Consider the following 26816-nt stretch of genomic DNA (forward strand, 5'->3'; position numbering starts at 1 on the left):
ATATCTGCTTATTGCCTAAAATGTACTCAGTACCATACATTAGCAGGGAGCTACACTTTAAAAGAATCAGCTGCCAAAACCAGTTTTTTGCCATTTTTTGCTTTTGTCTGCCAGATAATGACAGCCTGAATATAAGACAAAAATCTGGTTATTCTGTATAATAATAATAATAATAATAAAATATATCAGTGGATTGTACATTTTTGTTTGGTGTTACAAAAACCTTTGAAAACACTAAGATGGAAACCTCTTAATTAACCAATAAAAGGTTGCAAGTTACACATAAGTCTGGAACTTCTTTTTCTTTGGAGGTCAGTTGGGGCTGGGGAAGCAGCCTTTGTTGATACCTCTAAAGAAGGTAGTAGGATTTGGTACGTTTTCAAGCTATTGGATGAATTTTAATTAGATTTTCATTAAAAATCGTAATTAATGGTGATCGACACCTTACCCAGATATTTATTTAGTTGCAAGAAGCAGTTATACTAAGACATGGCAATAGCTTAAGTGTTCAGCTGTGAGGAGAACCAGACAAATACACTGACAGCTAAATGTTTGATCCTTTTAATTGCATTTTTTAAAATCTACTTAAACCTTCAAATTAAGTAACGGTGTCAGAATGTCTATGAAATCACTTCATAAATTAAAAAAAAAACATATGTGAGAGAGCATCATATACAACCTGTTCTAATACTACTAAAAGCTCAGTAAAACTACAAAAAAGTACCAAATCTTATTCCCATCTTTTCAGAAAACCCTTCTGGAATAAATCTACACAAACAACTAAATAACGCCAAATGTGCATCCTGATTGTTTTGCAGGGCATGGCAGAAGTAGTTATGCATACATCTGGACAAGCCTGTCATCTGTCACATTCTCAGTTTCATCACAGCCTGGGCCAATGCCAGAACGATGCCGGCAGCCACACCGCCAGGCAGATGGGGCACATGTTGTAGAAAGACAATCTTCCCTGGTCAGTGTTAGCAGGCAAGCCAAAACCCTCATAACTTGTTCCTAAGTAAAATCTAATTCAGATTTAAGGAAAAGGTCTAGTCTCAGGATTCAAACATTATAGGTAAACCACAAGGTATTATTTTTAAACAGAAGTAAAGGGGAGAATACTTTAGGACAAATACTGTAGGTAAAAAGTAATTCATATTTTTATCTTTAAAGAGTGTACCTAATTTCTCTAAATTGTACAACTCAGTGTTCAAAGTGCAAACCCCAGAAAGAATAGTTACATATATGAACTATTTCATCCTTAGTCTTTGACGTATGACCAATTAAGATCGAGATGCAGATATAATTGGTTGATCTTACTTAAAATTGGATCCGAAAGAGCAAAAATACTGCCTTTTAGAAATGAGGTAGAATCACAAAGGTACATGAGAAAACTTTGTAACAGCTGCTTGGCAATGACTGACTTAACCCAGAGCTAGTTCTTCTCCTTATTAGCTTGGCACAGAATTAAAGAGCTTGGGAATGGGTAGGGGAGTAGAGGGGAAGAATGAAACATGCTAAAAAGGAAGTATTGGAGCCAGGTTAGCACCATGGACATAACACAACAGAAAGCTAAAAGTGTTAGGAATATGATTGCTACAACTGAATATAGCAGATTATCATATTTTTCTCCTTTATTTACTGAAGTTCAGAAAACATTGACTCTTCATGGAAGTATTTACTGTTGCAAACTAGAATTTCATATAAAGTATTTTTCTAATCACCTCATCCAAACAAACAGCAAATGAAAAAAGCCAGTAATTCCAACCAGGTTAGGATTATGAGTACCAAATGTTAATATATGAAAGAAGAAAAAAAAAATGCATAGGCAAATTGCAAGATTCATAGCTTTGAAATATTTTACCACAAATGTTAGTGAGGTTGAAAAAAATGCACTTAAATGTCAGTTTGATAAAAGCCAAAAGAACATTTTCCACATGTGTTTGCATTTAGGCATATTGAAACAAGATGGAAAAAGTAACAGTCATTCAAATGTAAGGTTAAAACATCAGCTCTTAAGGATCATGATTTAAAGACATTTCTCAAAGTAATTTTTTTTTCTTTTCTCAGCAAGGAGTCAGGCAAATTTATGCAAGTGTTCTTGAAAAGCTGCCTTTATTCCAGATTATCTGGATATCTTCCTCCTCTCCATTATCTCAAAAATGTACATGATTATTCTCAGAAGCATCGGCCATCACAAGGCAAGTGTTTCTGTTGATATTCTGAAGTGTTGTAGGAAAATGAAAAGAAAAACTATACCACTAGAATATTAAAAGATTATATTTCTGTCAATAAATGCTACAAATACATACACACATTATATATACATAGAGTATCTTCACAAACCTTAAGATATGTGTAATACATGATTACTACATTACACTAAATTTCTCATCAAAACATTTTAAAAGTTTCACGTGAGGATAGATAATCAGAAATACTATTAGAGAATTTCCGTCAGTTCAGTAATTCACTACAAGTTTATGCTTTCCTCCTACTGTCTTTTTGGAAGAAGATCTTCCAAAAGATCAGCCCAGACTCAAAAATTTTGCAGATACATATAGGGATTTGCACCATAGTATTTGTTGTAAAACTTCGTAGCCAGAAATAGCTCCCTGCCCTTATGCATAACCAAAAGGATCAAAAGACATTGCAGGCAGGGAAAAGTATGTGGCATTTACCTTCTTCATCCCTGGATGTGCCAAAATATGTTCTGGAGCATTAAGGAACAAGGTTATTTCCTTTGTTATTTCTCAGCAGTATTACGAAAACATTTACACTTGCTCCTGATGTTCCCAGTATACATTTGGCAGCTTGCATACAAGAATACCACTTGCAAAAAAAAGTTTTCTGTTTGCTTCTTGTAAGTAGCATGGGAAGAATACGTGCATTCTGAGACCTACAAGTAAATTTGTCATGTCCAAATTTCCTTGCTAACTAACCAATGAAAGGGGAAGTTATTTATCATATGATAAAGTAGTATACTTCTTAATTCTTTTAATATCAATAGTTTTGTCCTACAATAAAAATGCAGGAACACAAGTAACACTGACAGGTTTTGAAAATAAGACTAGATTTACAAAATTAAAAGCAAATTAGAGATCATAATCCTAATTATGCAGCAATCATATGAGACTGCAATAGATGCTTCCTATTTGGCACAGTAGAGACCAGGTGTTAACTGTCAATAAACCTTTAGTGAACGCTAATTGAAACTGCTGTTTCACAAGCATCAACTTATGCCAGCTCACATCAAAGTGAAAATTTGTTTAATTTAACAGAATATTTGCTAAGAATATTTTAATATTAAAAGTATTCAGTCATCAAGAGATCTTAGACCTTATCTTTGCTACAATTTAGATTATCTAAAGCTGCAGTACAAACCCTGTTAAGCTGCCTGTAAAGAGCTGACAAAAAAGCCCCATATGCACACTCACACCTGGCAGACAGAAATATTTTACTACAGTAACTTTACAATTTGTACTTTTATCTATAAATACATCAAAACAGTAAAACATTAAAAAATAAGTTAACCAAGTTGCAAAGTTTGGGTTCCAATTCAGAGTCGATAAAATATTAGGAAGTTTTGCAGGGCTGTTCCAAAATCAAATTATAAACTAATTGTTTCCATACATCACTCAGATTAAGAAGCATTTTATCTGAAAACATTCTCTATTAGCACAAAGTCCAAAACAATGGTGACACTTGTTAACCACAACCTAAATAAATCTTTTGTTCTTTACAATAACATAAATGGTTCATATCAATTCAACTACACTGCTAAAACATCTATTTTTCTTCACCCCTTGTGCTATTTTAAATTTTTACATCAGTAACCAGTCAGTAAATTTAAACCAAGAAAACATTAAAAATACATCAGGATATGTAGGTAGACCAAGACAACAGTATACATCCACTCCAAGCTCTTATTAACATTCAGTGAGCTATAATAATTTTCCTCATGAACAAATGAGTGCAGAAAACCCTGCTTTGAGCACAATCAACATTAAATACCAAGTAAGATTTCTATTTAGTTCTCTTTAATCTCCCTGTTTCTCAATACAGCTCTGTCTTGAACATCCTTTAAGATAGTCACCTACTGATAGTGGATAATAACACAAATTTCTGTAGCTCAAAACCACAGGCAGTATTTATTACCACAAGCACACACGCATACTCCCAAATATATTTCCTTTTTCAAGTTTTTGGTAAGTACATAATCATGTGTCCACACCTTCATTTTCATTAGGTGGCACTGGAAACTACAGAAGGAATCAACTGTTTATTATCAACATCTTCAGATACTCAGGGGAAAAAAAAAAACAAACCCAAGAAAGAAGGAACCAGAACTGTTCAGAAGGAATAACATAGAACTACACTGCTTTCACTTCTGGAAAAGACAAAAACCTGGCACTCCTACAAGCAGCAGAGCTTAGACTGTTGGGATGACATCCAAGGACTGGATACATAGAATAGCCTAACACCTGAGAAGATGCATAAATTGCCTGCCAGGGGGACCATTACAGGATAACCTACAGAGTCAGTGTAGTGTACTCAAACTGGCCATAAACACATGATATCAGGATTTGGAAGCAGTCTAGCCACAGCAGCCTGATGTTTAGGAGAAGTTAATTCTTTCTGCTAAAACAGAGATAAGTTTTACCATGCAATCTTTCATGCTACTGCAGTTAAATTGATTCTGATACTTACACCAGCTTATTCATAGGTTTCTCAAGTGTTTTGACCACAACACTACTGTCGGCAATGTAGACATATGCTAGATTTTTAAAATCTAAAATATTAATCTTGACTAAACCAGTCTAAATCCTGCGGATTATCTAGGAGCAGCACACACTGGTAATATCAGAATCATTAAACCATTCAGGTTTAAAGCATTTTGTACAGTGACCACAGCAATCTGAGAAGATGGGTTAAAATGGTATAGGTTGAAGGGTTAACAGATGCTAATAATGCAAAAATATTTATCTGAATGAGGTAAGATAGAACGTTCTCTTTTATCTCAATATTCCATTGATAACTGAAAAAAGCAAACCCAAACAGCTAAATAATCAATGGAGACTAAAAATTATTAGCTCTAAAGGAAATATGCTCTTGCCACCAAAACAGAAAGGCCTCTTCAGACTTGTAATATGCTTTACAAGAGTAAGATGTGTAAACAAAAGAAGGTAAACATATAGATTGTAAGTGGCACTGGCAGTACCAAAGGTGACAAAAAGACTTGATACTGATGCTATTCTTTAAATCATTTCCTTCACAGAAGAGGGTTTGTGGGTCTTTCTTCCCTGTCTTTCATACAGTCCTCCCTAAATCTTTGCATAGTTTTTTTTATAAATGAATCATTTGCACTACCAAATTCTGGAATTTCAATAATACAAAAATGAAGCAACCAGATTAACAACTTTAATTACTCTTACATTGAGTTTTTTACTTGAGCGGTGATATTTTCAGCTGCAAAACAAAGCCTCCCATGTTGTATCAGCACAAAACCTTCAAATCTTGAGGGAGGCAGTCAAAGAAGAGACTATGAATTGCACACAGAAAGAAAAAAAATTTAAAATATGGTCTTCAGTTGAGACCCAAAACAAAGATGCTGGATAACCCTTTAAAATAATACACTGAATGTTGATGAATTTGGGGTTCTCTCAAGGATGCAAGTATTATATAGGGCTTATCTAGTTAGGAATCTTTCCAGAAGGTTCCTAGAACTAGAGAACATATTCAGACTTCAGGAAGTGAATGATGTTCTGAATTAGGAAGCAACTATGTATTATTCTCTATCTGTAAAAGGTGACTGTCTTCAATTAACCTTCTTTCTCAAAAATGTTTCACTATTATATCATTACCAGGCTCTTCATCAGTCTTCCAGTTTTTGAGATTTTCATATATATCATAATACAATAATAATAGTGAGTACATGCTCATTCTTACAGGGAGATAAGCCTCCATTTCAACATATTTTCTAGTTGAAGCTTTAGTTACTTGACAGAATATCTCCTGCAAAGATTAGCCTATTATTATTTGCTACAGACCCTCTCCGAAAGCAAGAAGCCCATTTTCTCCAGATGACTCATTAACAAGCACGACAGAATGAAGTGTTCCAGCCTGAAATGCCAACAGCTAAAAATAACTTATCCCACAGCCTATGACAATTCAGTCCATCTCTTCACTCTGTAGGCACAATCTCAGAGGGTCACCTTTTGGGGAAAAGAAATTAGCATATGCAATGAACAGGGGGGACACGACCCACCCAAAAATCACAAGTTACAGAAAAGCTGCAAGGGAATAGTACTGCATAAATCATTTCAAAAAGCAATGTTCCAAGAAGCAATAAAAGGCTAATTCCTCAGCAGAACAACAATTCATGGACTGAAAGGAAAAATCCAAACATTTGACCCAAATATGACAACACTAAGAGGCTCCCTCTGATAAACTGGTCATTTTGACTCCCTCTGTCTGTGTACACCCTGCCACTATGACACTAACAAGACATGTTTAGTGATACCCTGTGTTATTAGTCTTCATGCTATTATTAAGAAGCTTATGGTCAGCTGTTAAGTTTCAGAGAATCACACAAGCTCTTTCACTGAACAGTATTTCTAAAAAGCAGCATTTCATCACAGGAGTTCTTCATGAAAGAATTTATCTCCCTTCCCAAGAAGGTTGGAATGAATGAGGAAGAAACTTACCTTCTTACACTCATCCCTGCAAAAACTAGGGGAGAAAAAAAAAAAAAAGAACCTGTCTTGTAGATGTGGAGCATCTACCACCTCTCTGGGCAACCTGTTCCAGTGTTTTGCCAAGCTCATTGTATATCTAGTCTAAATCTACTCTCTTTTAGTTTAAAAGCACTACTCCTTGTCCTGTCGCAACAGGCCCTAGTTGTCCCCATCTTTCTTATAAGCCCCTTTTAAGTACTGAAAGGCTGCAAAAATGTCTCCCCAGAGCCTTCTCTTCTCCAGACTGAACAACCCCAACTCTCTCAGACTTCCTTCACAGGAGAGGTGTTCCATCCCTCTGATCATTTTTGTGGCCCTCCTCTGCACCTGCTCCAACACGTCCATGTCTTTCCTGGGCTGAGGGCCCCAGATCTGGACACAGCACTGCAGGTGGGGTCTCACCAGAGCAGAGTAGAGGGGGAGAATCTCCTTCCTCGACCTGCTGGCCACACTTCTCTTGATGCAGCTCAGGATACGGTTGGCCTTCTGGCTGTGAGCACACATTGCTGGCTCATGTCCAGGTTTTCATCCACTAGCACCCTTAAATCCTTCTCCACAGGGCTGCTCTCAATCCCTTCATCCTGCAGACTGTATTGATACTGGGGGTTGTTCTGACCCAGGTGCAGGCCTTGCACTTGGCCTTGTTGAACTTCATGAGGCTCACACCGGCCCACTTCTCTGTGGGAGACTCAGCAGCTAGAAATTAACCATCAGTGGCCTGTATGTCTGGAAAGCTGCTGGAACAAAACATCAGTGCATAAGCACCTGGTAGTTAACTGTCACAGTGACCATTAACTTCATATCAACATTTTCTTTACAAATCAATATGCATTTCTTTCTTCAACAAGATAACTGGCCTAGTATGGAACAGAGGAAAAGTAGACATAATAAGTCTCAACTTAAAAAATGTTCCTGGCATTTTCTCATGTGACATTCTCATTCAGGAAATATGAAATAAAACTAAGTATTCTTAAGTTGTAACACCAGTAACTGAAAAGCATCAACTAAAACTGTAATTTCCTATATAACCAAACTACATCTCAGGCTTGGTCCAGATGTGATTATCCCATTCTGCTGCGCAGTTAACATTTATTAATCAGGCACCTAAACTTAACAAAACCTAAACTTTGCTTAATGTTCCAATTACAATTAAGATAAAAACAACAAAAAAAATTCTTTTAAGAAGAAAGGTAGTGAGGACTAGCACTGATGAATCAGAAATTTAAAGAACAAGGACCAAACAGGAAATAACTAGTATTAGGCAGCAGCATCACTGGGGGCAGAAGGGAGAAGGTATCTGAAAGTAACGGAGGATCAAAAATGTAAAAATCAGTCAGCAACATAATTCCATTGTGGCAGCTGTGGGAGCAGAATTGTGTATATTTTTCTGGAATATAGTAGTAAGGATGACAAGTGTTAGACACAAGGAAAATGTACTCTTTTCTACTCAATAGTAATGAAGGCCCCAACTGTCAAAGTCCAATTTTGGTAGCCTACTTTGAGATGAAAAGCAGTCTGGAGAATTAATTGGAAGGCAAGTAGAATAAGGCAAGTAGGTATTAAAACATGATGTATAAGAAAAGAGTGAAGAAACTGAGCTCAGACAAGAAAAGAAATATCTAGAAACAAGATGGACAGTTGAATAATGACTCTTACAAAGAAATCAAACATTTCTCTATGTCTCTTGCAGACAGGAAGAAATTAGCTTAACTAAGACTTAGACTACACATTACAGAAAGCTAACCACATGTAGTGAGACACCCTGCATATAGGGGAGAAAATCTCCTTCACTCGTATTTTGAGAACAGCTAGACAAACTTTTAGATATTCCAGCTACATATGTTTAGCCTGGTGCTGTACAATGGACTTGAGGCTCATACCAGCCCTCTGTGTCTATAATTAAAAGTACAGGAGAAAACTGAATTACATTTTCTCAGTTCTCTTATTTCTAGGTTGAACATTCCTTTAATCTTCTACACATAACAACACAAAAACTCCCACAGGAGAGAAAGCAACATACAAAGAGATTGCAAAGGAGCTCACTGCACACTTTTTGAAGAAAACGAAAGGCATTTAATTTCAAACGCAATCTTTCACATTAAGGTCACAAAAGATAAAGAACACCCAGCTGTTCAAGAAATCAGGCAACTCTAACGAAGTTCCACAGAAACTCGAAGCAATCACCACCACTTCTGAAAATGCTAGAAACATTTCTTTAACTTTCTCTTTCACAAATAAAGAAAAATATTACAAAAATTAAAAAAAAAATCAAAACTCAAAACCATACCTAAATCTCCTGTTGGGGAGAGGGAAAAAGGAAAATACATGTAAGAATTAAAAAAACCCCCACAACCCACACATCTTTTTGTAGTATCTGTAGACATTCCATATAGCTCAAAGAGCAATTTTGAATAGCTAGACAAGACCAGAATGAGAGTTTTCATGAGCAAATCTGAATGTCCTGAGGTTGATATGAGAGACCAACTTTAGAAAACGTACTTCTAAGAGGATGTCAAGACTTCATTTTAGTGATGTATCGGTGTGTATGAAGTAAAAATAGTCCTAAAACAATGAAGGACCCTGACCTAAATACTACTGCTCATGTATAAGATTGGCCAGGTTGAAAAATCTCCATGTTATGATTGTTCTCTGCTCCTCCTAATAAAAATGGAGGATATCATCATGCCAGAGTGAAAATCAACAGCGTGAGCACCATAAGCAGCTTTGGTCCCCAACACCTTAAAAGGGAAATGGTGAGAGGCTGAAACAGGTACAGTGAAGAGCAACAGGCATAATCAAAGTAATGGAAATGCTTTCACGTTAATGAAGACAACCAGGACAGTCTAGAAGAGTCAACTATGGAAAGAAACAATAATCTATAAATTCGTAAGTGGAACAAGTTGTGACTATTCACATAATCTCATAATACAAGAGATAAAGGACATAAATGAACCAAGCTAGTGACAGATTCCAAAGATGGAAAAGCACATACTTCTAGATGATGTACAGTGAAGCTATGGCACTCTTTCCTCAGCAGACCATGAATGTCAGAAGCATACTGGATTCAAGAAATTACTCGATAAATTAATGGACAAAACATCTAACAAAATTTATTTGGTAAGAAACTCCTCTCCCCACCCCCAAACACCTACCATCTCCATTTCACAAACTGTCTAAACATTATTTGATGGAAGCTGGGAGAATATTCAACACCAACACAGAAATTCAGTAATGCTTGCTATATTTCACAGTCCTTCCCTCCAGTTTCAAATATTGAGCTTTTGAACTGACTGGATGTGACCGTAACTATGTTCTTACATAATACCGAGCAGAGGTACATGAGCCATTTCATGTGTTTTAAGTAGCCTTTGACACCATGACACACTGTTTTGTTATTGAGAAGACTTGGGCTACTTGGTATTATTGGGACATGTCTATTCTTGGGACTAACACTTATGTTAGTGTGGCTGAACCACTTGCAAAAAAAAAAATGTTTGGCCCTTATGCCAAAGGCTGGCCAGTGATGTTCACCGCATTACAGCAATACTACCCAATTCAAACACATTTCAGCTATATTTTCCGTAGTCTTGTGGGATGATCCACAGAGAGCATTACTGAGTGGAGAGCTTGAAGAGAGTGTCTCTACCTGACAGAAGATGGTGCCTAACTCCCCTGTAAGTTTGTATATGCCACTCTGTAGGGGAACACCTCTGCAAGAACCTGACTTTGTTCACAAAGCCTATCTTTTTCTATCAGGAGTTCCTGACTTACGCTCACCATAGGAAGAATGTCTCATATTGTGTAAAACGATTTCCCTCTCCAATTTTTACTCACTAATTATACTGTAAAAATAGTAAAAGTATAAGAAAGGCCTCCCTCCAAATCCTTTGACTTGACAAAAAAGGAGGATGAAAACAAACATATTCATCCTGACTCTCTCTTGCTAAGAATGACCAGTGGTAGTAAGAAAATTAAACTTTATACACAAAATATACATTAAAGCTTTTTGATTCAGAGCTGTTATTTGTATCAAGACCATATTCAAGTCAATAGGAATGGAAATGCATCTGATCAAAGAATAAGTTGAACTGAGGCAACTTGCAACATTTTCTCTTTTTGCATGCCATGTAATTCTTTGAGTACAAAATTTCAACCAAGGTGGATTAAGACCAACAATTAAACCAATTTTCTATTTTCTATTTCAATTTCTAAAGATTTAGGCTTTTCAAAAATATGTTCTAAATACATTATTATGAAAGTCACAGTGAAATAATAACTTCAAAATTAGAGTTTTCAGTTTTAATAAACAGTCTGATATCATGGTGAACTCTAATTTGTTTGCTTCAACAGGGTCTTTTCCTAGTGGGTAGGAACAAAGCAGCTTTGAATTACAAACAATGCGCTGCAGTCAGTAAAACTCATGAGGTATTAATTTACAGTTTCATCTGTGATCAGTTAAACTGTATGTGAAATCTTAAAACATCTTTTAAAAAAAACATTGCAAATAACTCAATAAGATTTTTTTCAACAGTGCTTTAACAAAAACCATACAATATTAACTACTATTGTCAAAACAGAGCCAAATGCAAGTTGTGTTTAAAGCCTGCGTTCTTGTAACGAAACAATACTGAGACATGTTCTCCTTCAATAATATCTAAGGAGCTGATACAGAAGTAACAAATATGGTCACCAAAACCACTTTACTCTGATTTTTACTCATACAAGAATAACAATAAAAATGGAAGTAATAATAAAAACAAACAAAAAAACCAAGTATCTGGAAAAAATGTATGTATGCATACATATATATAAAACATGTATTATATATTGCAAAATAAATACAGGGATTTTGCTACAGTGTAGATATCTGTCTATGTATAACACATGGCAGTTTAACTGGTCTAGAATCAGAGTACTGTCAGCTTATGCTCTTACGTCCCTGATCTCTTCTTCTTCTGGCTTAAAAGTGACTATGTTGTGGCTTTGCAACATACTCAAAGGCACAACTATATGTGCAGAACTTGCTTTTGAGGGAGACAACTTCCCAGCAATATGTAATTGTGGTCAATTGTGAATACTGGGAACATCTGGAACATTTATACTATTCTTAAAACATATTTATATTGCTAATATGTATTTATTTCTAAAAAGTAACTTTTTATAACTGTTCAATTAACTTTCCATAATTGTTGAGGACTGCGTCCATTTTACAAAACTTTTTATTTAACAAATATTTTTATTAATAGGCACTCATTCATTATAGAGGGAAATTATAATCTTAAACGTTAAATAGAAGTTCATTATGAACAATGTACATCATATAAAATACTTGAAAACATAAGGAAACTTTTGCAGCAGTCATCATAACTTGAAAGTAGCTAACATTCTTCACACATTTACAAATACTTGTTTTGAAAATAGAATAGTAAGCCATCAGTCACAAAGGCGATTTAAGACAGTTTTCACAGAAGTTTTTTACTTCCCTATAGAACTAGGAACACAAGTACATACACTTTTTTACTGCATAAACATAGATGGTAGAAAGTTAGCATAGATCATGACTTAACTATTGCCTTTATATCACACAAATCTAAACTCCTGCTGTGGAAATGACGTATCACTTGCTACTTTTAAATGACTTGCAATGAGAGCTACTGGCACGCTACACAGAACATTCTCATGCACAGTGGCACACACCTAAGAGCGTCAGTGTAAGTTATGCATGTGTCCATGTTTTTATTAAAAACTAACTCCTGAAACAACTAGTCATATACTGTGAACGTAATTATACCATTATAAATTATCACCTCATTAATAAAATATAGTAATTTGATTTTCATTCATGAGGTTCTTTTTCTCCACTTGTAACTGTTCTCCTTTACTAATTCATAGCAGAGTTAAAATCATTCATTAAAACATAATATATAACATCTATTTTGAGACAACAGGTAATATTACACAATCAGATCTCTCACGATTCACACATTCCATATACAACTACAAAAAAAAAAAAGTATAAAATGAACTTCCAACACATTTTGGTTAGCTTCTATTTCCTGGATTTACGACTGGGGATTTCTCAGTTGACTGATCTATTCTAATGTGGAAACAGTTGAACTTTAAGCAAAATTACTAAAGTTTCAAATTACAACCCAATGCAAAACGAGTTTGTACCCAGAAGACAGCTATACAAAACATATGAAACTATTAATGACGCACAAAATCCTTATGTTAAAATCACTCAAGTTCCATGTCAAACACTTTAAAGTTAGGAAAAGCTGGAAATAAGACTTCGGCTTATTCTTGTGTGTTGCTTTCTATTTCATCTCTCTGTTCAGCTTGTGGCCCTACACCTTCTACATACGCCACTTAGACTTACTGGGTTTCTCAGCAGTATTTTGAGACATAAATTTCTATAGTGAAGCACTTGTATTAAAGTATAAACAAATGTATTTTCATAGGATCCCTCTGAGATTAAAGGTATAATTATCCTCTTTCTGTGGAAGCAAGGGCAAAAAAAATATATTGATTTTGAGTGCTCAACTTGTTATGCGTAGGACCTGTTTTTCTCTGTATCCAGGTTTATCTAGTACCTAATACGTTCAAAGTATAATTTCCATTCATCTACTTACAGTTTTATGTACTCAGCACATTAAGATCACAAGTCAAACACTTGGGGGGGGGGGGGGGGGGGAAGTGTGAAATTTCACAAATTTACACAAAAGATTAGAATTCAATCTTCCAGAAGATTATTCAATTCTGCTGTAAAGGAACCCTGTCTTCACTTTAAACTATGTCTCTTCTCATTCGTCTTCACATAGCTCATCTTCCACAGTGTATGATGCTCTATAGACAACGGCATCTTTTCATTACACAAAAACCATTCTTTTCATATTGTGCTCTGAACAGTTCTACATAAAAAAATCATGTATGATCATATTGCCAAAAAACACCAGCACAGAGACACACACCTGTTATCAAGACTGAAGAATTTAAGACAATCATACAGCTGACAGTTACTGTAACCTTAATGAACATGGCAATAGCTGACTGTATAAATGTTGTTGGTCAGTTTTAACCTAAAGCAAGGCCAATTACTTTAAATCACTTCCAGACATAACGAGTAGACACATCCACACTAAAAATACTCCCAAAAGTAAACTCTTGTGTTTCATGAGCAATCATCACATTGTTATGATATTTGACTGCACATTTGTTAGCTTAACTCATAGAAAACACAAATATTTCCCCAAAATGTAAATACAAGATATCACTGGACAAAGACACATCCCGAAAACATGAAATGAAGTATACAATATCCAGAGAAGTTTCAAAGACCTTTTTTCTTCCTCGGTTCAGTTTCAGATCCTGTAACAGAGAAGTCAAACTTGTTTGGCAAAGATTATTAAGCTAAATCAAGCCTTTACAAATTAAAGAGCTCTAAAAGGCTGCCTTGCAAATCTCCTGGAAAAGTGAACTGAAGATGCTGTTCATCTTCTGAACACATTATTTTTATAAAAAGATTTGTAGATTTAGGACAGAAATGTGACAGCAATGGCAATGACAGACAATCATCAATGTATCACATACAAGCCTCAGATTAAGATACTGGAAGACAAATAAGCATATTTTCCAAAGCCTTTATTGCAAACCATCTGGATTTAAGAATTTTTAAATACGCATTTCATCAGAAGAAATCTTGAACAGGGACAGACCAAGGGCATATATAGCAGAAGACAATAAATCCTGGTCATGATTTTTTTGTACCTGAACAGGGAGAATCTCAAAAAGTTCTTTTTTCAGTTCCCTTTCTTTGTAAAGATGCATGTTATCCAGAACAGGAGGCCTGAGGATAGTGACAATTTTCCATGTGTTCTCTTATTCCTGTTTTCCAGTAATGGCTTCCAAAAATTTTTTACAACCTAATTGTCCTCCTGCATTTTCTCTTGCAAAGGTATCTGAAAACTTATCATACTTTCCTCTCAGTAATAAAATTTAATTTCATTTATTATTTAATTTAGTTTCTACCTAGTATCTTACTTTATGAAATACCTACTGAAGTCCCTTATTCCCCTTCAACCCTTATCTAGTTATACTGAACTATTTCCAAAAGGAATGGGTTTTAAGTGACCTCATGTGCAGACCTTGTCTTCTTTTGTTTGCTGGGCTCTCTTTCTTTTCTCTTTTTCAGAATTTTTGATTTGTCCGGTTAATGTCTTTATTTGTGAGCACTTTTGGAAACCATATTAGTTTTGTGTGGTATCTGTATTTTTCAGGTGAGCTACACCCTGTAACTCACAAACTTATAGAGTCTCCAGGTGGCAGATTTCAGACATTCCTACGCCTTGCAAAGGGAGAGGGAAAAAGAGAGCATGTAGATAGCCTTCTTGCACATATGGCTATGTAAGAGCCCACCAAAACAGCAGTCCCAATGGTAAGAGGAGCAGATAAATTAAACTTCGACAAAGAGTTATATATAGGTAAAGGTTTTAGAAGTCTGAATGGAACGACATCTACTCGGCCACTAGTTTTTACCGTTCTACCACAAAGGGCATTGCAACTTTTGGCAAATTTAATTTACAGCTAATCATTTAAATAACATTAGAAGTGAGACAATTGCCTATATTAGATAATTACGTATAGCATTCAGAACTACCACCATGATCTGCTTAAATGTATTATATTATCAGTGGTTTCAGCTCATAACAATAATCTGCTCACAAAGAAAGAACTAGTTTTAGTTATACGCCCCAAGGAAAAATGAAAGCTTTTGTAACACATTACTGATAAGAAAGTATTTTTGTACACTGTTTGGCATCGTGACTTCATCTCCCCCCATTTGAATGCACCAATTTTTTGGTTAATACAGTAAATCTGTTGTATTAAATCTGAACCTGATTAATGATGCACTGTATCAAGCTAAGTAGAATTAAATTAGTGTATAATTGATTAGTGTGTAATTGGAGCAGAGCTGTAGATTTACCAACTTTAATTAGGATGGCTTATTGCAGATAATTTACGTTATCATAATATAAAACAGAAGACAGAAGTACTTGGTTCATCAAAAAGCTTAAGATCAGGTGGACAGCCTCAGATTAGAGAGGCATACAAACTAATGCCTTGCAAAGTTCTTTAAGACAAGTAAATCATAACAAGCTAAGTCCTTAAAAGAAAGGCAAATTGCTGATTAACCTTTTACCCTGGATTTCCTAAGCAATTAGATTGTTTATACTAATTCACTATAATAGACCATTCTAATAGAAGAGGGTAAATCTACAATCCTGCTACAATTAAACATCAAATCCTTTTAGTCAGTAAGTAATACTGTCAGACTGAGAACAGGAAGACGATTACTATTCTCAGAAATTGGAAAAAAAAGTCCCCAAACCGAAAAAAACCCCCACAAACCTTTAAAATTAAAGTGTACAAAGGATATCCATTTACTAAAGCAGCAGAAGGAAACAAGCAGCAGCAACTCAGCTATGAGACCTCATCCATATTTTCTTAATACTCCTTTAGATGGTAACTCCAGTCTAGACAGAGGGAAGAACTGCACATTCCCCTGAGTATGCTGCCACAGTAATTATGTTCATTATCTTGCATGCTAACAACAAAGATATAATAATCTACCAGTGAATAATTCATACATTGTCAGGTTCCTCTATGATGTTCATTACTAATGGTACTACTTACAGTGCAAGTTAGAACGCAACTTTTTAAAGATGCATTTACTACATAAACAAAAAATCTTTGAGTCATTATTTTTACTTTCTTAACCATTAATGAATTTAGCAACCAGTAGAAAAATTTTTTTAAAAATCATTTTCTTATATATTTAAATGAATACCAAGCAGGGGAAGTGCAACAGCCAGTGGACAACTTCAGAGATAAACATAAATCATGATTTTAAGAGGTTAAACCTTAAAATTTGTTTCTTGTAAATTAACAACAAAAGAAGAGTCAAAAAGTTTTAATAACATCATTGGTTCTCCCCCCCACTCCCCACCTCCCAATGCTTGCTTTATTCACTACCAAGATTAAAACATCTTTCCCCGATTTTATCTAAATACTTGTAATCTTTCTCACAGAATCTACAGAAACATAAAATGTAAGCAAACACATTAATAAAACTGACCTACTTGCCTACTATAATCGATAACTACAGTATTTTTCTATTACCAGAACTAAATTCAATATCCCCATACCTAAGATTTTGCCTACCGTTTTCACTCACTTTTATCTTTTTCTTTCATTAAGACTGCTGAATTTAGCTTGGAAAAGTTAAAGTGAGTGCATCTTGATCCATTTCAAAGATTGTTTCAGGTTTAGAACTGCCATAACTTGTCTAATAACCCACACATATTACTCAGTTCTCTGAATCCATGTACTTAGATAACTTCAAAACAACTAGGTACAAACCCCCCCATCATAATCTTTTTTCCTCCCCCTGCTCTCCTCAAACTCTGCACCAGTCCCTCCTAAATATTTTAAAATTTATCTAATATAGACACGTTTTTTACTCATACAGCTTAGCACCAGCGTTGCTTTCTGCACACACAGGGTATTAAGACTATGATGAAACTCAATAGTAATAATCACAATTGATCATAACGTTCTCATTTACTTTTTGTATGCTTATTATGAGCACTTTCAGCAAATCTATTCACACTAAATTAACAGAAAATCAGTTCTCTGTTTGAAATAATTATGAATAACTATGCGGTTTCGTTAACCATGTAACAAACATGATTTTTGGCAAAATGAAACACCAAAATGGTGAGACTGATAAGAAGTTAATTCAATGCATATGCATCACCACTACCCTTCAGCATCAAGAAAATATTTAGCGAAATTAATTGGTTCTCGGGCTCCCCTCATGCATTTCCATGACCATTAATGGAGGATGCTATTCTGTGCACCTCCAGGTGGCTCAGCCCCGTGAAAACTCTAGTCTCAGTAAGGCATAGTATTAACGTTAGCATGAGTCCCCTGTAAGAAACTGGACATTCACAAATCCAGGTCTGTTCTTCGCAGCATTAAGCATCTCAGACAAGTGAGAAAAAGCTCAGTACTAAGACGTTCACATTCAGTTCTACACAGAAATATTTAAAGTTTAAGAGGACACTGTGGACCAGAGGTCACAGCTTACACGAACAAACGAATACATTTGTTTTTACTATTAATTAATTATCTGAGGAAACAGAATTAACTGTCTCAAGTGGTTACAAATATTCTATAACATAAGAGTATTTATCAATGTCATATACACCTGGAAATTTTGTATTTACATTGCTTGAAGACTGCTATACTCTTAAATTTGTGCAATTTAACTTTGATTCAAAACATAAACAGTGCGCATTTGAACATGATCTAACTGTATTTGCTGGTTCCAAAAAACTAGCCACAGGATTAAGTTTACCCAAAACAGAACCCCCAGTTGCAAAGGCGTAGATACAAAAACAGAATTCAAATTTTATTTTCACATGCTTCCTCCAACTGTTGCTTCTCAGGGTAACTTCAGTATCTGACACCTTTTCAAACTTTCCAGTATACTAAACTTTCAAATTTTCCTAATCAGCATCATCTTCTGAATATATTATGCTAGCGTACCATCTCATTCATTACAATTGGAAAAGTCATTTATTTAGAAGGTTTTATTAACTAGACACAATGCTTGCCAACTGAAGCTTCAAAGCATGCTAAAAAAGGAAAGGAAAGAAATGCAATTGTTAAAAATGTGACAGTATGTGGAGACACATTTTAACAAGAGATCCAGAAATAATCAGGTATGTTTGATTTTCAATGGGTTACACTGAAATTATTCCCTGAACAAACTGTGATAGCCCTTTTACTTCTTTCCTAGCACTGCTGTCTCTCCATTATCTACTTTATTATACAAGTACTCATGCTCCAGTTGGTCTCTAAATAAATCATCCTCCCATAAGTAAGAGAAACTAGTTCCATTCTTAAGTTATGAAATTTAGATCAATTTTCTGGCACTTTAAATCAATGTAACTAATGGTCCAATTTCAAATCAATTTGATGCATGTAATTTACAATAAGCATGCTAGTCCTTCCTCTGGAAGGCTAGCAAATTAATTTTACAACGACTTCACCATCATTACCATAGGAATCTAAACAAGTTAAGAACATTTAGCTATAAGGTTTTTTAAAAAAACTAAACCAAAAAAACAAGACACATGCCTCCACCTCCAAAATCCCTTGAAACATAACCCACAAGCAGCACATAAAAGGTCAAAATGCTGCTCTTCACCACAGTGCTCCAAATGTACTATCAACCCCCTTGCATCCACAGAAGTACGCCAGTATTTTCATGCTTAGTCTATTGACAGTTTGATACATGTTGGTACTTCTTCCAGAAGTTTAAGAATATAACTGATTTCTCTCTCACTCAACAGTGATACAATAACAATACTCACCAGAAATTCAAGTTCACTGGTAACTCAACATATGGCAACCAAAACCATTTCAGGCTGAGGGAAAGAGTCATCCAAAAAGTTTTAAATCCTCTACAGTAGAGAATCAGGCCTCAGTCCAGATGCTCAAGTCTAACTTCAGAACAGAAAACATAAAACCAAGCCCAACGAAACAGGTTATCAGTACAAGAAATCTGAAGATGAATTAACAGGCTTCGAAGTAAGTAAATACAAAATAAAACCAAAACCTCAGAGAAGATGGTAGGTGCCTCATCTAACAACTTCCTCCTCCCCTCTGTTAAAACTGACACCACTTTCTCTCATGTATCAAGAGTTCAGAGGGCTGCAGTTCCCAAATAAGGCTGCTTAATTCACTCACAACGTGGGTGGTACAAACACAGAACTATTGCATTTCCTTCTCTTGCTACTCCCACCAATTTCTTCCATGTTCCATTGCTATCTAATATCTGTAAACTTTGTTTTACTTAATTGATTTTGCAAGCAGCAATTACTCTGACATCTAAGTAGTGCAAATGAAATTAAAAATACGAATTATACAAAAAAACCCTGCAGTGATATTAAAGTCTCTATAAAAAGTGTTTGTGCTATTGCTGCTAAGCCTAAAATCTGCATTACATGTGATGTTTTTAGAAATACGTTCTGCAAAGATAATTCTTTTTCAGTAGCTTTAGTGATCGGCAGCCTTGCCCTCCAATTATTAAAGGCAGCAAAACATCACTAAATGGCAAAAATGGAAATACAAAACAATACAAGAACATATGGACCATTTGATTTAAAGTACAATCCTCTCCATAGCTATAGGCAACCACTGATAATCCAGACTGGCCATAGAACATATACTTTCAGACCAAAATCCACACTAGGATACCTTCCTGCTAATGTTAGCCTGAACGTACCCTAACAAAATACCAGGTTTGCCATAGATAGGGTGGAGAAGGGGGGAAGGGGGGGAATCAATGGTCAACAAAAAATAGTATAGAAAGAATCAAAAATGTCTTAAGTTCTTGCAATATTAAGAAATGTATTAGATGACCTAAGGGACTCCACCATGTCCCAGAACACACAAGAAAGTGAAAACCAGTACTCAAAGAGTTCTTGTGTATCTCATTCCACATCATGAACTTCAGTTTATGAATATGATTTGCCTGGCAGGCATGGAATATATTTTAATACCGCTAAAAGCACAGCACACTTTACCACAAATCCTGGTGCACTAGCATTACCATTACCTCCAACAAGCCTGAGACTTACATGCAAAACCAAGTTATGCACTGAAGGGAAAGTCTCTCCCAGTTACTGCACACAGGCAGGCAAAATCCTAAAGGACTGGAGGACTGCAACAAAAAAAATATAATCCAAACATGAAATTGAATATAAGATAACACAGCACATGCCACAAATTTTCCCTATAGACTGGTAAACTGATAGTGTTCACTGCCAGGAAAAAACAGGTACTCCCTCAACTGTACCTTTAAGGCTAAAAGTAGAACTTATCTTGAACTGTAAAAAGGGCAGCAACTGGATATTACTACTCCAGACTCCAGTTTATGAAGAGCAAGCTTTTTGTAAAATCTTAACTGTATGGCAACATCCCTAAACAAACATACAAGCATTACTAGCAGTCAGTACATGCATTCCAGACCAGTCCTGATTTTTTCTCTTATCTTTAAATCCCATTGGTGGTTATTCTTTTCCAAGAACAGAGTGGTGAACTCTTCACCATGTCTTCACTTGTTTATTCTTCAAAGATGATAAAAGCTTCTATATACATTAACCACTATGAGCTTAGCACCAGCAGTCTCATATTTGAAAGGTTTAACAATGCCATCATAATTATGCAGATAGCTTGATGGGTAGCACATTGTCCCAAGAAATCCTAGGTCTAAAAATAATTTCAAGCTCGTATGTACAGAGCCAATGGTAGAGCCAGATAATTAGCTGGGTTTAAGGAGTAGGCATGTACTATACAAGTATTTTGGGGCATCTGTCTGACTAGCTCTTGCCTACTCCCATAGCCTGAGTTCATAGCAGTTGGGGCTGATAAGGTATGCTCCTGGAGCATGCTTTCTTTTTTGTTCTGCCCAAAAAGAATTCAGTTCATGGGCTCAGAGATCACTCTACAATGGAAAGCCAAGTGCAGTAAGTGGAGACAGCTGGAAGATTCAATGAAGAAAATAGAGGAAATCCAAACTAGACACTAGCATAAATACATCTATTGAACACATTAGTTCAATCTGTCCAGACAGCATGCAGGTTAGCTAAGGGTCTTTTCCTCAAAGGCTAACACCCTGCTGTGTTTTTAGGATTATATATAACATCATCTTCCCACCTACTATTGCTGTATGTAAATCCAATGAGTCAGTTTAATTAAGCACCCTTCATTTATGTATTAACACGGAACGGCTTAGATAACCTACAGTCTACTTAAACCAAAAAAAAGTGGCATCTACATGAACAGGGCTGATTACTAGAGCTGTAGTAACCAACTGTACTATAGGTAGCACTATACCTCAGACTACCACAATACTCTCTTCTCCCAAAAACATAGACGTCATTTCACCTTCCCACTACAAAGTACACAGAGGAGATAAGGCTATAGCAGGGACTGGTCCCAAAGTACATTACTTGGAGTAAATGACTTGCCATTGTGTCAGCACCAGAAAGGGTCAGGGTAACAGCACTCTGCATCCTTTAAGGCCAAGCCTACACAGCCTCATTCCAAACTTACATTTTCATGATGAAAGAGCAGGAAGAAAAGCTAGTCCATAAAATGAATGCTTCTTTCTGCTAAGAGAAACTGAAGCATCAAGCACAATTTGGTAAGCAGTAAATACACTCCTTGGGCTAAGAGAAATTTGCATATCAACATATAGCACACTAAAACCAGTAATTTTAGATTGTTTAGATATACATATAGTACTTACTTGCAAACATTTCTTCAAGATAAACACCAGTTTGAAGTCTGCACTTAACATGATCAAATGTTCTTCAATAGGATCAAAGTTCACCCAATGCAACAAAGTTGCTTTAAATAACACCAAGTATTCAGAGACAAGTCTTGATGTAATATGAGAAATTTACATACTGTGTTCCCTCTCATTGCTGCTTTGGGGGTTTAATGCACAATGTAACATCTGCATATGCTTTCCCTTGCCCCAGTTTATTAAGGACTTAACAAGGAAAAATAATTTGTTTCATAATTGTCAAGATACCGCTTGCAGGATTTTCATTCCTTCATCCAACCAGCTTACCTATTTCTGCATGCTTCATTTTAGATCAGTTTGCATGTCTTACGCTCCCAGATTGGTTTAATCTTGGTTTGCTTCTCTTTTATACTAAAAACCACTCTCCAACACTCTGCATTTTCTCCCTATCAAGATACTTGTAGGCTGTCGTCAAGTCTGGGACAACATCACTAACACTGAAGTTTTTACACCAGAAGAGGAGGACAGCATATGAGGCAAGCTCTTTCTGGAAGAAGTCCAAGGTTTTCACTCCTCTTCTACTTGTGCATGTGTCTCCCCACAGTAAAAGGCAGAGCTCCCACAGACAGGAACCAGTCATAGCATGACCAAAATGGGACAACTCCAGCACCCCATCTTACAGTAAGAGTGGAACAACAGGGTAACAAATGAAAGCCAGCTTACATATTTAACTCAACTGTGATATGGAGAATAGATGAAGAAGAATCCAGGATATATGTTAAAAAAAAAAATACATCAGAGGAGCAGTACAAAATGCCAGTGTTCCCGCTCCTTAAAATACACCTATTAAGGATTCTCAATCTTACAAGATACAGAGTTTGAATAGTAACCCAAGACATAAGGGAGAGTAAAGGTAACATGGGGCACTAATGTCTAACCCTGAGTTCTAACTGCTTTTATGTAAAAGAATGGATCAAGAAAAAATATAGTTAGGAAAGCAAGGTTAAAATAAACTGAAAACTGGAAAAAAGTTGGAGAAGAGACTTCTAATAATCAGAGAAGATTCATCAGTTACACTAAGAAGATATTGGACACAAGGCCTGAACAGATGGTATCTTTAAAGAATTCTCTTTATTTATCAAATTAAGCTGGATGCTCTGAAACAATATCTGTTTTATGAAATCCATCATGACTACTGTACGTTATAAATTTAAAAAAAGACATATGCTACTACTACATCTTGGTTATTGAATACCCCATCTATATTCACAATCACACTGACTAAAACATGAGTTTGTGATGTGTTACCTCATTACAGTCAGAAAATGAATCTCTAGTAATAAGAATTTAAGTGAGACAGACCTATGACACACTGAATATGAGACTTCCATGTGGGAATGTATCTATGATTTCATACTCCTTCAAACAAGTGATAATTCTGCTTAGCTATTTCATACAGAAGCTGGAGGGCATGGTAGCAGTCACATAATAGAACATAGTCACTCTTCCACATGCAGACCCGATAATCAAGAAAAAACCTGAAAAACTGAGGTGTATCTGAAGCCATGTATCTAACTACAATAATTCATAAATTTCATATTGAAACTTTTTTGTATGGACAGTTCATTTTTGGTTCTATCATATAACATGCAGAATTTGAAAAAATCTACAGATACATAATGTCAGCTTTCTTCCCCTGTTAAATGACCGATTATTTTATAGTGACCCTACACAAAGATGCAAAATAAAGTATGATCAATGAAATTATAAAATGTATTAATCAAATTTCATTAATAACTCACACACACGTGACACTGTCCAATAAACACTCCACAGAAGACTTCCCACCTTCAATTACAAGAACACATGTTCTTGCAGGTATTTGATCTTGTAGACGATCTCAGTTTGTCCCAAATAGATGGACACAAAGAATGCAAAGGCTTCTTCCATTTTTAACTTCTGAAACACCACCTTCAAGTATTCAAAAGATGAAGAAATAAAAACATATCACACTAAAAGGAGTCATCCAGCTTACACTGCAGTGCCTTTAGATGCAGTAAGATTAACATTAGTTAAGATCTTTACTTACTTTTAAGCATTTTAGGCCTTTTATGCTAAGGGATTTTAAGAAACTTAAGTGGAGAGTGGAAACTTAGAAAAATAACAGTATCTTTAGCTATCCATTCGCTTGTATCAAGTGAGAAGAGTTACATAACCTATTAAAAATATTTAAACATTTCTACCAGCTACTGTGCGGAGAACTGAGTAATAACAAAGGGGATTTTCAACTAGAATTAAATCTCTCCATCTTTTCAACCCTCAGTGCAAGAGAAATGGATCCATTAAATCATAATCCTTTTAGATTACACCTTTGACATACTTAGCCTAATACTCTGGATGTCTTTTCAACTTCTACCACCTGCAACATAACTATATATAGATAGCCTGTTACAAGTAAGTACATCCCATAACCTTCAGCCCAACAGATACTACAAATATAAGATCAGTAACACTTGTCACTGCTGTAAAAACCCTCACATGAAGTTCCAAAGTACGCTGGCCAACTTCCTGTTAAACCACTGCACTTCAGTTTCCACCAGGGATTCCCTACACCTTCTCTTGCTCCCCACGTGGCACCAAGGATCTCCAGTTAGACCCAACAGTACTGCACCATGTCCTTAAACCTCTGAACAATTTTCAAGACTTCTCTCAGAAATAGTTTGTCTGCCCTTTAGGCCAGCTCCTCACAGTCTAACTTCATCCTGCCTCATCCCAACCCCTGTTCTTGAGCAGAGCTCTAGGAAAAGATCTGCCTTCTCTCAGAGAACTCAAGATACATAGCATTGCTTTGTAAGAGTATATACTTACTGTTATCTCAAAAGGTTAAGTCACCATCAACAATGTCTGTGCTACACAGAGCTAACAGCTACAACAGCAAGTAAAATAAACACAGTGAAAGAGTTAATGGGTTGAGACAGAAAAGAGAAAAATGAACATTAAGCATATGAAATAATTGCACCAAAAGAAGCAGACTGAAATCTACTCCTGTTAGAACAGAGACTTTGTAACAGGTTATCTGACAACCAGAAGAAATTTTAAAAAAACCCCAAATAAACAAGAAAGAAAAGAAAGAAAAAGAAAAAAGATAGCTACTTTAATCTCAGAAAAGTACAAGTAATAACGTGAAAGTTAGAACTCCAGGGCAGATGCAGCATATGTAGCCCAAACAAACTAAGGTCTTCAAGATGCAGATGGAGCAAGTTAACAGCTTCTGATTTCAGTAAGGAATGAGCATATCCAGCAAGTAGCCTATTGAAAGATTTACCTGCTGAATGTAAAACTGCTTCTTGATCAGATAAATAATGAAGTCTCATTTTTTAAGAAAGCATATTCTATAGTTGCTACTTCACAGAATCACAGAATCATCCAGGTTGGAAGGGACCTTAAAGATCATCCAGTCCAACCATTAACCTAGCACTGACAGATCCCAACTACACCATATCCCTAAGTGCTATGTCAACCCGCCTCTTGAACACCTCCAGGGATGGGGACTCCACCACCTCCCTGGGCAGCCCATTCCAATGCCTAACAAGCCGTTCTGTAAAGAAATACTTCCTAATATCTAGTCTAAACCTTCCTACTTCTCTGTCATGTTCCTGAAGTCCCACCACAGTACCCTCTTCACCCTCATCTTCTCCCACCTCCTCCAACCTAGGTGTTTGGTGGGTGATAAAAGAGGACCTGCTGATTTGGGGTTCCCTGCATCGTGGTTGTTCCAGACAACTAGGCAATATGCTGCTGGGAGCAAATACTGTCTGAATACTACCCACCTTTCCCTCCATTGGACTCTCTTCTTTATCAAGCCACTAACTTGACGGAAACCTGAAGTAACTTACGATCCTACACATTTTTGCTGCCCTGTCAAATATGGTTATGAAATATTGCCCACTGAGCTTAAAAACTATCAGAAGACAGATACAGGATAGCTCAATTGGTAAAAGAGATAGGCTACAAACACACAAGATGGTGTCTTGCCAGATCTCATAATTTCTTCTGAAGTGAGGACTGACAGCAGCAATAGTTTTCTTATGTTCTAGAGATACTTCTTTTCCTTCCTCTCCTCTCCCAGGCCTCTTAAAAAAATTTACTTCAATTCCTGTGGACAGATATATAAAAGAAAATGAAAGTGGGAGAGAGACCAAGCACAAAAAAATAAATTGTTTTTAAACCATCTTATAGGAAAATTGGAGTACATTTCCAGTTGTTCATATCACATTCAAAGATGAATTTCAGAAATGTCTAAAATCATTTTAATTCTGAAATCTCTACCTTATCAAACTGCAATCTTTAAAAGAAGGCGCACCTTTTCAAAGTAGTTATTTACTTCTTGAAATGCAAATTTATAAGAAGCATTCATTTTCTCCCCCCTCAAAAAACATGAAGGGCTTTCAAAAGCTGATTTACCTTCTCATTTATACAAGGTAATGCAGTGTATTTGCATAAAACAGTCAAAACTTTTTTTTTTTTTGTAATGCAATAGGTAGCTAACTATGTAACCCCTGCCGTTTTAAAAGACAGTCCCCTTGTTAGGAAACTGTTCAAAGTGACAATTTCAGTAACTCAGCATCTCTTTCTGGATAATTAGATATATTATGAATATGCAGATTTCACAGAGCTGATTGGCTCAAATATATCCCATT

General features: G+C 35.9%; 1 protein-coding gene and 1 long non-coding RNA gene across 7 annotated transcripts in view; both read right to left on the reverse strand.

Annotated features, from left to right (window-relative positions):
• ADK (adenosine kinase) overlaps positions 1-26816 on the reverse strand; it is a 290826-nt gene that overhangs the window by 210933 nt on the left and 53077 nt on the right. The gene's annotated exons all lie outside the window — the stretch shown is intronic.
• On the reverse strand, positions 13426-26266 carry LOC141925865 (uncharacterized). Of its 2 annotated transcripts, none has more exons than XR_012623971.1 (4): positions 23965-26266; positions 20444-20526; positions 19175-19307; positions 13426-14102 (listed from the first exon to the last, which is right to left on the reverse strand). It is a non-coding gene; the product is annotated as an uncharacterized LOC141925865 (long non-coding RNA). The 2 variants fall into 2 exon arrangements; XR_012623970.1 differs by lacking the exon at positions 13426-14102 and adding an exon at positions 14115-18433.

The sequence above is a fragment of the Strix aluco genome, chromosome 7 (assembly GCF_031877795.1).
Source record: "Strix aluco isolate bStrAlu1 chromosome 7, bStrAlu1.hap1, whole genome shotgun sequence".
Classification (NCBI taxonomy): domain Eukaryota; kingdom Metazoa; phylum Chordata; class Aves; order Strigiformes; family Strigidae; genus Strix; species Strix aluco.